General features: G+C 46.8%; 1 protein-coding gene across 4 annotated transcripts in view; it reads right to left on the reverse strand.

The window, feature by feature from the left end:
• The window catches only part of CLIP2 (CAP-Gly domain containing linker protein 2), a 69823-nt gene extending 55916 nt beyond the window's left edge, over positions 1-13907 (reverse strand). The window contains exon 1 of one of the 4 annotated variants that reach the window (XR_014541906.1): positions 13426-13907. The gene's annotated coding sequence lies outside the window, so the exon portion shown is untranslated. Of the gene's footprint in view, positions 1-6072; positions 6171-13425 lie in introns of those variants that run through there. The other 3 variants (XM_083587538.1, XM_083587541.1, XM_083587540.1) reach the window with 3 other exon arrangements.
• Between the last annotated feature and the right edge of the window lie 2724 nt (positions 13908-16631).

Consider the following 16631-nt stretch of genomic DNA (forward strand, 5'->3'; position numbering starts at 1 on the left):
CTGCTGGGGGGAGTGGAACGACAATGAGGGGACAGAGGGAGAAAACTGGGAAGAGGGTGTGTGGGAAGCTGAGGAGGTAACAGGAACTGGCAGAGAGATTCCAGAATCAGAGGTAGACGCTGAAGCAGGAGGTTTGGAGGAGAGAGGCCATGAGGCAGAGATGCGTCAGGCTAGTGAAGAGTCACGAGTGTCTCTGCCTCCTGCCGCGACAAGCTCCCCTTCCCACTGTCTCCTAGAACCAGAAGAGGCATGAAAAGGGCAGAGTAGTGGCAGGCTGTATGTAGGCACAGTTTCTGATTGCTTGGGGGAAATCCCTGGAGAGGAGGGGACCTAGATGGCTGTGGGGAGGTGGGGACTTTCAGTCTCGGCAACTGATTCATGGGGCAAGAGCTAGCAGGGATGAGCTGCAGTGTTCATTATGCCTGACACTCCACCAGGTCTGTGCAGGACGTGCACAGAGTTAACTTCAACTTTCAACAGTGTGATTTACTGCCAGCTCACTTCTTGACATCCTGCATGCAAAGCAGAGGATCTGCCACTGAGCTAAGGTCCTTCCCCAGGCAAGGAAAATTTCTAAAGCTACTGCAAAGCACTGCAGCAACAGAATTGAAAATGGAGTGGGGAACCTATAGCCCTCTGGACGGCGTCAGTCTCCAACTCCCATCAGCCCCAGCCAGCATGGCCAGTATGCAAGGATGATCCCAAAACAGATGGAAGGTGGCAATTTCCCCATCCCCTGCTTAAAAACAAACAGAAAATTCCTCTGTTTGGGAAATGGGGAGTCTGACTTGCTAACACAGTCTCTGCATGAATAAGCAACATTTTTCAATCCTCTGCACCCTGGGCAGGACAGCATTTTCCACTGATGAAACTGTTGAGCCCTTTGCTTTCAAAGGAGACCTCATTACGCCAAGTAGAAGACGGTAACATCTTCTGAAAGGAAGAGGCGCTTGCAGATTCAAAATTTTGTTTGACGTGTTCAAAGGAGATAAGAAACTTTGATGCCCTTTGGTGTTACGCAACTGTCACAGTTCTGAATTCAAATCGAATGGAATAAGCTTTGCATCTGCATGACAAGCCAGGATGACACGGTGCCTAGAAAGAATGAGGATCAGTGCAGGTAGCCAATGGGGCAACTGCAAGATGTTGTTGTCAATTAACTCAACCTCATCCCAGGTTCTCTCTCTCTCTCTCTCTCTCTCTCTCTCTCTCTTTCTTTAAATATGTATTAAGTTAGCAAAAGCAGAACTAGGAACACGGTATTTGTGTTCTATACAGCTGCAATTGCATAATAGTTGTTATTACCTAGCAATGATCTTACGTGCTAATAGCAAACTTATTCTCTGAGTGTGGGATCTTATGCAGCTAAAAAGGTCCCTTCCATGTACAAGGAGGAGGAGATCAGCACACCCAGCTAAACTCAAAGCCTGCAGAAGTGCAGGGAAATCTTTAGGGGGAGAAAATCCCCCAAAGAGCCCATGAAGACTGAGTATGCTGACTGGTCACAGAATGACGGTTAGCTGGGGGGTGGGGTGGCTGGGACAGTGGGACAGAAAACTAGGTGGAATGGAATGAAGTATCCTGAGAAAGGGCATGGAATGGCTGGCTGGCTGGCTGGCATCCTGGACATTCTGCTACTGGTGACATTTGTCTTTATAAATCAGTCAGCTAAGGAAGAAGCACAGCACACCTGACAAAACGGGCGCTACTCCAAGAAAGTCGATACCACAATAAATCTTATCTTTTCTGGTTTTGCTACAATGGGCCAACGTGGAAATCCCTAAGGCTCTGTCTTTCAGGCCACAAGCCTGTGAGGTTCCAGGGACTGGAAGAGAGAAATGGGCAGACTTGAAGTTTATGGATCTAACGCAAGATCCATCAGCCAGACATAGAAACAAGGTAATGGCTTGGGGCACTGAAAGAAATGCAGAACAGTGAAGCACCACTTAAGACTACAGGTTCAAAGCTATACCGCTTAAATGGACATGGCTTTGCCTAAAAAATCCTGGGAACTGTATTTTGTTAAGAGTTGTTAGGAGGCCCCTATTCCCCTGTATGGAAGTGAGAGCTGGACCATAAAGAAGGCTTGATCGCCGAAGAATTGATGCTTTTGAATTATGGTGCTGGAGGAGACTCTTGAGAGTCCCATGGACTGCAAGAAGATCAAACCTATCCATTCTTAAGGAAATCAGCCCTGAGTGCTCACTGGAAGGACAGATCCTGAAGCTGAGGCTCCAATATTTTGGCCACCTCATGAGAAGAGAAGACTCCCTGGAAAAGACCCTGATGTTGGGAAAGATGGAGGGCGTAAGGAGAAGGGGACGACAGAGGAGGAGATGGTTGGACAGTGTTCTCGAAGCTACCAGCATGAGTTTGACCAAACTGCGGGAGGCAGTGGAAGACAGGAGTGCCTGGCGTGCTCTGGTCCAGGGGGTCACGAAGAGTCGGACACGACTAAACGACTAAACAACAACAACAACAAGGAGTTCCCCTCAGAGAGCTACAGTTCCCAGAGTTCCCTGGAAAGAAGGACTGGTTATGAAACCATTCAGAGGGAGAGACGGTGTATCTCCTAAGCACTCTCAGCACCCTTAACAAACTACAGGTCCCAGAATTCTTTGGGGAAAGATATGCCTGTTTAAAGTGGTTTCATAGTGCTTTAAATGGCTACTGTGGATGTGGCCTTAATCACTGCAACCCACAAAATGATGTGCATAAACAAATACAAATCCACATCCGAGTAACTATAGCCTAGAATATTTGCTAGAAGCTGAAAAGCCAATCCTTTAATCGTCCTATTTTTACAGGCAAGGAACGCAAAAGAAAAGATATAAGCAATTGCAGTATGGCCAGAAATGGCAGGTAATTCTTTGTAGCTGCCTTTTGGTTTGCTGTTCTTAAAATTTGGGGTATGGGTTCTTGGAGAAAACAATGGAAGGAAATGAATACAGTGTGAGATTGGCCACTGCCCAACTTTATAACTTCTAAGAAGTAAAAAGAAAACTCATCATGGGTCACATTCACACCATACATTTAAAGCACAGGACTTTCTCCGCCTCCCCCCTAGAATTCTGGGCATAGTAGTTTACTTTCAACAGAACTAGAATTCCCAGCACTCTTGACAAACTACAGTTCCCATTATTCTTTAAGGGAAGCCATCTGCTCAACATTTCATGGGGGGGGGGAAGGATACGTCCCTTTTGCGTTATTGCAAAACAAGCACTTTTATAGTTAATAATATTTCTTATCTTTTGAGGCATGTTAATTTGGTATTGCCACTCTGAGGCAAATGTATTTTATAGTAGGCAACAATTTATTTTTTTATTTTTGAAAACGTACGGTTTGGATGCAAGTTGTGAACCAGAATGTCAAACTTTGCAAGGTCATTTCCACCTCTGTGACGTTTCCAAAGTCAAATCTCTGTCTGGGAGGGAGCTGCTGACTTTCAGGGCATCACATTCACAGCTGAAACTTTCCCAGCATTAATTGGAGAGCACAGACTCCCCTCTTTTTTTTTCCAAAGGAAAAGGACAAGGGGATGTCAAAAGAAGCAGGCCATGCGGATAAAGGGACTGCGTCAGCAACCCAATTCTCTGAATTAATTGGACTTACAGAGATATCGAAGGTCCAACTTTGCGGTTCCAAGATTGGCTTAAGAATAAAGGACGTTCACAGGCAGAAAACGAACAGCACTACGGGTAAGTAGACAATGCTAGCCCTGCTCAGAGTAGGCATACTGAATTTAATAGACTGGCAAACTTAGGTCCACTATTTCCAATGGTCTACTCTGAGTAGGGAGGGGCAGATTTGCCAGTTTTGGTTCTCTCAGATTTCCAGTTTGAAATTCAGTTTGTCACATTTCTGCAACAATTTGCACATTTTTATTTTTTAGAAAAATTCTCATGAAAGTCCTTCAACATTTTAGTGCACATTTATCCACATAAACACATTTCTGCACGCAGCTTTGACTAATGTACAATTTTTTGCAAAGCGGTTTTCCCTAACGTAATGCATTTCCCTGTGTTATTTTCACTAACATATTCAGATTTATGCACACGCTCCCCTAATGTTTGCATTTTTGCAAGCATTGGTTGGAAAACATCGCTGCAAGATTCCATGACTCAGATTTACACCGTTTCTTGAACAAGCACCTATGCTACACATTTTGCCACACAGTACAAACACAAACAAACTGTTAACACATCTGCTGTCCATGCAAGTTGGCTATGTGTCCTTCACAAGTGAAGACTGAAGTTAAGGTTGCCATATGTCAAAAAGTGAAAATCCAGATTCTAGACTTCTGGATTTTCCCAGTGATTTCCACCCGGACACTGCTTCCAACTGCCGTATTCCGGCTACGTCCAGCAATTCCGGACGTATGGCAACCCTGCTTAAGTGCATTTCTAGTAAATAAGGCTGATCAAAGTAGCAAACAACCAAATCCACAACAAAAAATCAGCAAATGATTGGGGTGGGGGAACCCCTTGAAATATTTCAAACACACATAGCAGCAGCGGCACAAAATTTACTGTATTTTTCCGTGTATAAGACTATATTTCCCCCCAAAAAATTTTAAGTTTAAAATTGGGGATCGTCTTATACACGGAATGTTGCAATTAATTATTTCTTAATTTGGGGCACACAAAAAATAGGGTTCGTCTTATACATGGGGGCGTCTTATACACGGGAAAATACAGTACTTTTCTGCAGCTTCAGCTGCTGAGTGGAGAAAGGGCCCTTCCCCATCCCAAAGCTGTCTCCTGAGTCACTAGCCACTAAATTGGTTCTCAATTTCACAATCTCCCAGGACAGCCTTCCCTATTCTGGTGCCCTTCAGAGGTTTCGGACTACAAGAGAGCCAGTGTGGTGTAGTGGTTAGAGTGTCGGTCCAGGGTTCAAATCCCCACTCGGCCACAAAGCTCACTGGGTGACCTTGGGCCAGGCCACTGCCTCTCAGAACCTACCTCACAGGGTTGTTGTGAATGAGGAGAGCAAGAACCATGCAGGCCACCACCTTGAGCTCCTGAAAGAAAAAGCTGGGATATACAGCGGTACCTTGGGTTAAGTACTTAATTCGTTCCGGAGGTCTGTTCTTAACCTGAAACTGTTCTTAACCTGAAGCACCACTTTAGCTAATGGGACCTCCTGCTGCCGCCGCGCCGCCGGAGCACGATTTCTGTTCTTATCCTGAAGCAAAGTTCTTAACCTGAAGCACTATTTCTGGGTTAGCGGAGTCTGTAACCTGAAGCATATGTAACCTGAAGCGTATGGTACCTGTAACCCGAGGTACCACTGTAAATGAAATACATACAATAATAAATACAACTCCTGTCAGTCATTTTGGCTTTGGGACCAACAGGAGTTGTACTTTCAACACACTTGGAGGGCACCAGGTTGGGGGAGGCTGGTTGGGGGTTTCTTCCAGGTAGGAACTACCTGGATTCTTAGGGGAGGGGAAGCCATGACTGCTTGAAGTGGTATGATGCTGCTTTAAATGCATAGTGTAGATGTGGCTCTAGTTTCAGAAAAACAGGGAGAGCAAGATAAGTTGCAGGTAGCTGGCTGAACCTATGGACAGCTCCCTTGTGTCAGTAATGCAGCCCTAGTGACTCACGGCAGGTCTCAGTTTGGAAACAGAAACATTTCAGTCGCCCAGGTGACAGCACTGTGGCAATATAGATCCACAGCTGGCTTGCAGCAGCCCAGATACCACCAACTCTCCATTGCCCATGGGCTCCTGAATAGCAGGAGCTCTGTGAGTTTGCAGGTACATTTCACCCCTGGAGAGGAGGTAGCTACCAGCTCACACCCGGTCACCGCCAAGCGCAGCTTGTTTTCCTGCGATATCCTCTTGGGGAAAGTATGCAGTCTGGGCCCACAATGGGAAGATTCTTTCATGGTCAAAAGAAAGCAGCCAGATCGGAGGTCCCACCAAGACGAATCAATGCCAAAATGTCTCTCCTCCTCTGTCTCTTTGCCTTGACCGCTTTTAAAAGCCCTCAGAACCCATCACCCACACTGCTTCACCCGAAGAGACACACATTAGAGGCTGGTTTTCTCTTAGGTTCATACCTGCAAGAACACCTTTATCCACAGAGCAAGGAACAACTTCTTCTTCTTTGGAGATCACTCGCAGCCGAGTAAGATTATCTTCCATAAACACGGTTTTAACAATGAGTCCATAAGTGACTCTGGAGGCCAGTTCTGGATCCACACGTGCTTCCACAATGGGGACATTGGTTCCCGGGCAGGAGTTGATCACGGTGTGGATTTGCCAAGCGTGCCTTCCTCTTAGCACATTTCTCCCTTACGGCCTGAGTTCGAGCGTCTTCAAAGTCCACGACACCTTTGGTCAAGGCTGTTCTCCAATTGGCTCCCTCACAGGCAAGTGTTTCCCAATTGTTGGTGTTTATACTACATTTTTAGAGATTTGCCTTGAGACAGTCTTTAAACCTCTTTTGTTGACCACCAGCATTACGCTTTCCAAGTTCGGAATACAGTAGTTGCTTTTGGAAGACGATAACCAGGCATCCGCACAACATGACCAGTCCAACGAAGTTGATGTTGAAGAATCATTGCCTCAACACCGGTGGTCTTTGCTTCTTCCAGTACACTGGTATTAGTTCACCTGGCTTCCCAAGTGATGTGTAAACTTTTTCGGAGACACCATTGATGGACTCTTTCGAGAAGCTGGCGTTTATAAGTGGTCCATGTTTTACAAGCATACAATAAGGTTGGTAGTACAATAGCTTTGTAAACTCGCATTTTAGTTTCCCGGTGAATGTCCCGGTCCTCAAACACTCTGCACTACAATCGCGAGAAAGCCGCACTCGCAGAAGTCAGGCGATGCTGGATTTTGGCATCAATGTATTGGAGGCAGCCTTGTATGGTCTCCTGCCCAACCTTCTCCTGCACAGAACAGCCACCTGACCTTCATATAACCTTGAGCATGCAACCTTCACAACAGGGCAAACATACCATTTAGGCTAGCCATTGCCATCCTAATGCAATCCAGATGTTGGGGGCTAGAAGTCCCAGCCAGTTGTAGATCCAAAACACCTGGAGGGTACCATGTTGGCACAGGCTATTTTGGACCATTTGAAAGCAACAAAAATATACAGTTGTACCTTGAAAGTCGAACAGAATCTGTTCCGGAAGTCTGTTTGACTTTCAAAACGTTCGGAAATCAAAGCACGGCTTCTGATTGGCTGCAGGAAGCTGCTGCAGCCAATCGGAAGCTGTGCAAGTCCCGTCAGGCATTTGGCTTCCAAAAGAACTTTCGAAAACCGGAATGCTTGGGAGCTGATTTGTTCAGGAGTCAAGGCGTTCAAGATCCAAGGTACGACTGTAATAATAATAATGCATAATAATGCATTAAAATAAATTAAATACACTTCCCATATCGTTATTGAACCAATATTTTACAACAACCAGTGTTTGAAATTGAGGGAAATTAAGAATTGAGGGAAATTAAAAAATGTATTTAAAAATACCTGAAGAAGTGTGCATGCACACAAAAGCTCATACTCAGAACAAACTTAGTTGGTCTCTAAGGCGCTACTTGACCATTTTTTAATTTTTATTTCGGGTGCGTCAGACCAACACAGCTACCTACCTGAATCTGTAATTGAGGGGTGTGACTGTGATAATCATGAAGGGACCCTTCACTTCTGAATTTGCCACTACACTATTGGGCTCCACCCACTGCTCCACCCTGCCAGTCCTAGTGGACACCAGCCACCTGTCCTCCAAAGTGGTTGGAGCAGAATGTACGTGTGGGAGAAGGCAGCCGTGAAATTTCTAGAGGGACTGAGCTACTTTGCTTACATATCAGTGAATCCACAAAAACATTTTCACAGTGTAAGTTGACACACAGAGATATATGCCCGTCAGACCGATTGGACAGGAGGTATTCAGTCTCCTCCCATGTCATTCTGAAAGTCACCTAAAGGCCAAGTCTCCCTTGTCTAGACAGATGACCCAGATTTCTGTGTGCCGAGAACCTAAAGAGGTATTGATTTTGTGCTGGGGGTGTTCAGGACCTTGGGGGAGGGGAAAGAGAGAATGGGGTCGTTGTGGATCGGGCTTGTTGTGGATTGATGAATCCTTTCTCCTTGCATGTGCAAAGATTGACAACTCATGTTCTAACACCTCAGTTATTGACAGGACATTTTTAGGCGCCATGTGCATCTCACACCCCAGCTAGACTTAAGGTGTGCAATTTTACATATTCAGAGCCCTGTGGACATGACTAACTTAGGTCCCTTAATTCAAATAGGTATACTCTGAGCAGATACAACCCTTTTGTGAGCAGGGGGCGGGAACTGTGCATGTGCTGAATTTGGCAACTGTCAAAAAATTCTTCCCAATATCATAATTTACAATGCAGACATTTTCAGGACCACCAAGGACCAACAGTCCCAGTTTCAGGCAATAAGCCTGGGCTTTGGTAGGGTGTGTGTGTGTGGAAGCCGTCTGTTTAAAGCACTATGACGCCACTTTAGACACTCATGACTGCTCCCCAAAGAATCCTGGGAACTGTACAGTGGTACCTCAGGTTACATACGCTTCAGGTTACAGACTCTGCTAACCCAGAAAGAGTGCTTCAGGTTAAGAACTTTGCTTCAGGATGAGAACAGAAATTGTGCTCCAGCGGCGCGGCGGCAGCGGGAGGCCCCATTATCTAAAGTGGTGCTTCAGGTTAAGAACGGACCTCTGGAACGAATTAAGTACAGTGGTACCTCAGGTTAAGTGCTTATTTCGTTCCGGAGGTCCATACTTAACCTGAAACTGTTCTGAACCTTAAGCACCACTTTAGCAAATGGGACCTCCCGCTGCTGCCGCTGCACCACCAGAGCATGATTTCTGTTCTCATCCTGAAGCAAAGTTCTTAACCCGAGGTACTATTTCTGGGTTATTGGATTCTGTAACCTGAAGCGTATGTAACCCGAGGTACCACTGTAGTCAGTTAAGGACACCAAGAGTTGTTAGGCTCTACCCTGAGTAATACATTCGATTTGCAATGCATTCAGGATCCAAGGTATGACTGTATATAGATATAGCTATAAAATCATAACAGAAAATACACAATATACCTGCTAGCCTGTTTAGTACAGTAACTCTGGCTGTGTAGACAAGACAACTTTTAAAGCACATTCAAAGCACATTTTTCTCCTCAAAGAATTCTGGGCACTGTAGTTTATGCCTCACAGACTTACAATTCCCTGCAGATCCCAGAATTCTCTCTCTCTGTGTGTGTGTGTGTGTTTTGAATGTGTTTTAAAGGTATAGAATATAGACAAACCTATTTGTCTGTGAAGAAGACCCGTTTCTTCTTCCCTTTCCACACAACATTCCTTGTGCTTCGTTTCTTCTGCGCCCTTCAGGAAATGTGGCTGCCTTTGTGAGTCTGGATGGGCCACCAACATCATCCAACATAAACCACTAAACGACAGAAAGCCACCGCCATCACTCCCCCCCCCACACACACTTTTCCATCTGGCCTTGCTTAGAGTCAGCCTTTCCATCAAGCACAGCCAAGAAAGCATTGCAGACGCCAACATCAAAACAGAGAGAAAGAGGCAGCCACAAATCAAGCGAAGCCAGAAATCAAGCGATTAACCCACAGTCAACAACCCAAAGCCATACTCTGATATATTGATATATATATATAGTGGTCTATTTCACAGAGGACAGTGCTCTGTAAAGTACCTCTACCATCCAGGGTTAGAAACTCAGATATATAAGCTAGGCGCCAAATGGCTCCTTAAACCAGGATTAGTCGCCAAGACAGAATGCCTAGTTGACATCTTGGGGCCAGACAGCTCAAAAGCCTTGTTTTTTTCAGTATGACTTTTTGGTCCCTGAAATTTATTCTGATTGTGCAGATAGAATTCTACAGGATGCGTTGCTAGTGTGTGAAAACAGTTAAGATCCAAGCATCTCTAGGCATGCACCTCCAGATGGAGATGTGAGGTGCTATCCTGGCACCCAGGCATCTTCACTTGCTTGCAGGTGGGCAATAGCCAGGTGCAAAATGCGCTTGACAAATTTTGAACGCTGCCACCATCGCTCCACACAGCAACCGCTCTGGACCTGGAATTCATAATCCGAGGCCCTTCTGTGTGTGTAGTCCCTGAGGAGGACAGTATGGAGAGAGGCAACACTAGAGGCCTTTTTAGTGGTGGCTCCCCACCTGCAGAACGCTCTCCCCAGCGAAGCTCAACTGGCACTGTCTTTATTTTTAGGAACCAGGAAAATATTGCCCTCTTTTACACAGGCTTTCGACTACTCGTGGCCTCTTTTAGTGGGACAGGATCTGTTAAACCTGCCTTTTATTTGCATTGTTGCGCTTGGGGTGGGGTTATAGGTTGTGTTTGCTGTAACTGGTTTGTAAAGTCACGTTGGTTCACTTTTGTGAGGAAAGCAGCTAACAGATACAAATAATAACACTATATTTTTGTAAGGAGGAAAACCAAACAGCAAGGAGGCGAGCAAGCAAGTGACTTCGATGGCAGGCAGCCCAGGCGAGCTGCTGAGGAGAAACAACATTTAAAGGAAAGTAGACACTCCAGAGAGCAATTGGGAGCACTGCTTTCTGAGGCGTGCCACCCCAGTTGGGCATTTAAAGATCTGTGAGGGAAGGGGGTGGGTGTCTGGGGACAGCTGAGCGGGAGAGGAGTTTGGAGCAAGCCATGGGGTAGATTTGGACATGTTTAAAGTAGGGAGAATCCAGGAGGTAGGGGGTCGTTGAGTGAAGTAAGCAACAACAGCAACCCCTACTAATATTAACAGCAAAGGATCCTGTTGTATTAAACAAGACTGCAAAATATTATCAACTAACAGTGCAAGCCTACATGTGCCTAGTTATTCAAGTTCGGTGTAATTTCTCCTATTAAGTCCTACAGAATTGCAGCACTCTTGCCTCTTGCTTTCCCACCCTCAAAAAAAGAAACTCAGGTCAGATTTCAATAGATAATGTATCACACCACAAATAAAATGTCATAAATTGGAATATTGTTGAACTCACCCTATAACCCAAAGCTTGCGAAATCCTATACAAGCTCCTGTCTATTTTCCATTGTAGATGTTTAGATGGAGGGATTTAGATTGGGGAAACCGCAAAACGGAGGAAGGGGGAGAAAAAAGAATTAATCCTTTTTTTTCCTCTCACAGCCACAGGTGCATTAAAAAACTTTGTAAAACTAGGAGTCATCCAACGAGAATTAAAGTCACATGGTTAGGGCAACGAGGGAGCACCTAACTTGCCCAAGCTTTCAAATTGTAAGGAAGCGTTGCAAGTTTGTTTCTAAAAATGTTCTTACAATCATTCAGGGGCTTATTAATTAGAATCATAGAGTTGGAAGGGAATCATCCAGTCCAACCCACTGCCATGCAAGAATCTTTTGCCCAATATGGGGCTTGAACCCACGACCCTAGGGGCATGAACAGGGAACCGGTGGCCCTCCTAATACTGCTGGACTCCAACTCCCATCAGCCCCAGCCAGAATGGCCCAGGAGTGATAGGCGTTGCATCCATTAACACCAGAAGGGTCCTTGTTTTAAGAATTATTCATGGAAACAGAATGAGAACCTCAGGGATTCCATTGATTATGATTTCTTCTTTACCCCTCCCACTTTTTTTTTACACATTTTAAAGCACATAGTTTTTTACACATAGTTAAAGCACTTAGAAGGGACGCGGGTGGCGCTGTGGGTTAAACCACAGAGCCTAGGACTTGCCGATCAGAAGGTCGGCGGTTCAAATCCCCATGACGGGGTGAACTCGCGTTGTTCGGTCCCTGCTCCTGCCAACCTAGCAGTTCGAAAGCACATCAAAGTGCAAGTAGATAAAGAGGTACCGCTCCGGCGGGAAGGTAAACGGCGTTTCCGTGCGCTGCTCTGGTTCGCCAGAAGCGGCTTATTCATGCTGGCCACATGACCCGGAAGCTGTACGCCGGCTCCCTCGGCCAATAAAGCAAGATGAGCACCAGAACCCCAGAGTCAGTCATGACTGGACCTAATGGTCAGGGCTCCCTTTACCTTTTAAAGCACCTAGAACAGACTTCAGGTAGGAGCTGCTTAAACAAACGGACTCTCATGACACAGCTACTGCGCCCATTTTGCAGCTGGGGAACCAAGGCCTGAAGTATTCACCCAGCTGAACAGGGTTTGACCCCTGGGCCTTCCTCAGCAATGTGCAAACATGGATGTCACTCAGAGTTTCATTTTAAAAAGAAAAGAAGTAGCAACCCCAGCTCCAAGTCAACCCTTCCAGGAGTTCATGCCCTCTCACCTGGAAGCTCACTGCCTCACTCCATAAAGCATTCGGAAGTGACTACAAGGCTGGCTCATGGCTTGGTGACTACCACATCGAGGGGTGACTTGCACATATGAATGAGGCAAGCCAGGCAGAGCTGCTGCAATACTTCAGCCACGTTTTTGTTTTGTTTTTTTAAATAGGAGTCTATCCCATAGTCACACCCTCCAAGCTGCAAATCGGTCAGGCGATGGTCTGTAGATGAATGAAGTGAACTGCCTCCAAGCTTGTTAGCAGTGAAGGGGAAAGCATTCTGCATCTACTCAGAAACAACAACCCCTCCACATACTTCAAGGTGTGCTCCATCCCTGGTACCAAAGATGCCCAAACACAACTGACTGTCACTCTCCCCCAGCCCCTCCTCTCTTGCCAAGTCCACTCAAAAGCAGTTGTCAACACAGGGCATCCTTAGCTAACAGCTCCATCCCTGCAAGATGAACAACCAGAGCCAGGCGGCCGTTCGCAGATGGTGTGCCTGTGTGTGTGTGGAACAGCTTTTCCCAAGATGGAGAAGCCGCATTAATTATTACATTATAATCCTCGTTTTTTAAAGTCAACATTCTTCGTCCTCCACTACAATCTGTCATTTTAACCTCACCCTCCAAACCTGGGGAGAGGAGGAAGGGGGGAATATGTCGAATATCCCAAAGCTTGGTCCTCACCGCTGCCCCCTCACGCAAAACGCACCCCACAATAACAAGAGCCCTGCTTTCCCTCCCTTCCACCCAAGGACAACGACCAGCCCTTCGGGGGGGGGGGTGCATGTGTGCATGTTTGGAAGGAGCCAAACAGCCTCGGATAGAATCCGTTGCCAAGGAAGGGCTGGCGCCGCAAACCTTTCGTGGTGGATGCTCAGATATTTTCCAATTTGGGGTGGATCTGCAGATCTCTCCCCCTCCCCCCCCCCAGCCCCCAACCAGAAGCAGACCCTCCCCACCCCTCTGCATGCCTCCCCCCTCTCTCTCCTTCCACCCTCCAACCCAGAAACTGCATCCCACCCCTCCATCCCCTCCTTTGTTGCTGTCTCAGCAAAGGCAGCCACCCTGAAGAAGGTCTCCCTTTTGAATCCCAGCCTCCCTCCTTCCTCCTGCACTGGGTGGGCTTACCTCCTTTCTTCTGACTGTGCAAGCTTGCTTTTTCCTTTTTTCCGCCCCTTTTTTTTGCAGAGGGAAGGATCCGGCCTCGGCGGGGCTGATCTTAGGCCGCCTGCTCCCTCAAACAGAAACAGCTGTAATAATCCTGGTGGCAGCAGCAGCACCAGCAGCCAGCCACTCCCTTCGGATGCAGGCTCGCTGCATCCAAGTCACAAGGAGGAGAAACGGGGCGCGTGGACAAAAGGCGACGCCGGCGAGGACGGGGCGCCTGCTGCTGCTGCTGCTGCGAAGGAGCGTCCGCGCCGCCTCCCTGCATGAGTCTCGGCTCCGCGGGGGAAGCAGCAAGAGGGGGCGGCCCAGCGGGCTCTCGCGGGTCCCCTGCGCGAGATGCGCGCAGAAGCAGAGCTCTCCGCCGCTGCTGCTGCTGCTGCCTTCGCGCCCCTTTGCAGGCGAACAAAAGGGGAAGGAGCCGAGCGGGAGGCGGGAGGGGCGCTCCAGCTGTTTTCACCAAGGCAGGCGCACAAGGTTGGGTCTAGGCGCCGGCGCCGCCGTCTCTGCGTTTCTCGCGGGCCGGCGCTGCAGCGGAACTGAGGCGGGAGGGCGGGAAAAAGGCTCGGCGCGTCGTTTTGAGGGGGTGAAACTAATTTTTGCATTGCTTTCCCCCCCCCCCAGAGAGCTGTCTTAAAAATATGTTTTGGGGTGTGAGGAATTCAAACCTGCAGCTGTTTTTTTACGACTGGAGAAGATTTAGCTTTGTGTGTTGAAGAAGCACCCAAACCGCTTTGGGGAAGCCAAAGCACTTTAATTTTCCTTTCTGGAAATGTCAGGTAATGCTGAAGAAGAAGAAGAAGAAGAAGAAGAAGAAGAAGAAGAAGAAGAAGAAGAGGAGGAGGAGGTGCAAATACTTGCTGATCACCTTTAATTATTTCTATGCACACACATGTGACTTTCCAAGCAAAGCTAAATTATATTAATTTATATCTTTATTCAAAATACCTTTTGAATTCCCAAGTCACGTTGCAACTTCTTAGGACCCCTCATTTTTGGAGGTTGAAAGTGGACGAATTCAACATGCCCTCCACACTGTGGATTTTATTTTATTTATTTTTTAGCAGAGTGCAAAATAGGGACAGGTTTGGGGAGCAAGACCATAGACTTGGTTTGCCGCTGAGCCTTTAATGGTGAAGTTCTCTCAGGCCTGAAGCTTCAGAAGTCCTGCTGAAAGGCCAGTTACTGTACCTCTTGGAGAGGGTGTGTCTGCCTGTCTTACAACCACCCTGCAAGGCAGGTTAGGCAGAGACATAGGTCTCACCCAAATGGCTCAGTGGCTGAGTGGGGATTTGAACCCCTGACTCGCACCACTCTAACCATTACACCACGCTGGCTCTCTTGGTCTTAAGTAAAGGTAAAGGGACCCCTGACCGTTAGGTCTAATTGTGATGGACTCTGGGGTTGCGGCACTCATCTTGCTTTATTGGCCGAGGGAGCCAGTGTACAGCTTCTGGGTCATGTGGCCAGCATGACTAAGCTGCTTCTGGCGAACTAGAGCAGCACACAGAAACGCCGTTTACCTTCCCGCCGGAGCGGTACCTATTTATCTACTTGCACTTTGACGTGCTTTCGAACTGCTAGGCTGGCAGGAGCAGGGACTGAGCAACGGGAGCTCACCCCGTCGCAAGGATTCGAACCGCCAACCTTCTGATCGGCAAGTCCTAGACTCTGTGGTTTAACCCACAGCACCACCTGCGTCCCTCTCTTGGTCTTAGGTTTAATCTAATCACAACAGCACCAGATTTAGGGTGGTGCGGGCCATTCCCTCACACAGGGTGCCGAGCTGAGGGGGCGCAAAATTGAGAAGATCCATTTGGGGGTGCAAAATTTTGGCCCCGCACAGGGCACCATATTATGAAAGTTTACCAAACTCCAGCCCTGATCACAGCGTCGCAAGATTGTGAAGGAATCCCTAACAGCAACCACAGGAAGTCTTAATGGTTGGCGTTTTGTATTATTTTGATTGCATTTTGAACGGACAGCCTATTTGTGTCTGTGCCAAAAAGCATTTTACTGTATCTGAAACGGCCTCTTGCTACAATCAGCAAATGTTTCTTGCACTGGATTAAAAAAAATCAATATCTGAAATATTACAATAAGGTGCAGAGCTACACCCTTTAATTTTGTTTCTAAACTATGATTCCCTTTAAATAAATAGGGGACGCACAGAATTAACCTATAAGGGTTGTGGCAGCAAGAATGGGGGACTGCTCAGAAATGGAAAGCCCTGAAACTGCCCCTGGCTGGTGAGTGGATCAACAAGCTCTGGGAATTAGCTTCAGTGTCAAAGCTAACCTACTACATCAGATCAAGAGAACAGATTTGTGGAAATATGGTCCCCGTTTATAATACATTGCCAGAGAAATCATACTCTCCCAAATGTTCAGTATGGTGTTGATGTTTTGAAGAATAGCTGATTCTAATAATTAGAAGTAGGTTGGCTGTAATAAAACACAATGTAATAGGAGTGATGCAGTTATAAAAGTGAAAAACATAGTCGTGAATCCAAATGAGTTAACAACTTCTCATTGGGGATGCGTTCATATGTCAGAAACACACAGCGCTTCTGATATGTTCATCACTGTTTTTTAGATTAATTCCCATTAATCATTTGTTCATCTCACAGTTGTAAGTGCCTTTCACTGTCACTTTCCAAACAGCAAACTCTCTGTGTGTTTTCTTAAAAGCTGTAGAGCAAGGGTTTGCCGACCTTGGGTCTCCAGCTGTTTTTTGGACTACAACTCCCATCATCCCTAGCTAGCAGGACCGGTGGTCAGAGGTGATGGGAATTGTAGTCTAAAAACAGCTGGAGACCGAAGTTTGGGAAATTCTGCTCCAGAGTGACAGAGTACTTCCGTTCACTTTAAGTGGATAGGGAAACCCAGTGATGTGGGCAGCGTATGATTATTATTATTATTATTATTATTATTATTATTATTGCAAAACCGTGTTTGTAGCACTGAAGTAACTTCTCCGGGGCGCAAACCTGGGCAATGTGTATGGAGGGCCTGGGCTGCCCAGGTGAAAAAACCCTCCCCTCGGCCTCACTGATGTGGTCCAAAGGAAAGCAGAATAATACATTTGGCACCAGCTTGGCTGCAGAAGTTGCCGGAAGGAGGCCAGTATTTGCTCAAATCCCACAAAATAGTCAAGGAGCTCTGAGGTCA

This window comes from Podarcis filfolensis (genome assembly GCF_964270895.1).
Source record: "Podarcis filfolensis genome assembly, chromosome: 15".
NCBI lineage: Eukaryota > Metazoa > Chordata > Lepidosauria > Squamata > Lacertidae > Podarcis > Podarcis filfolensis.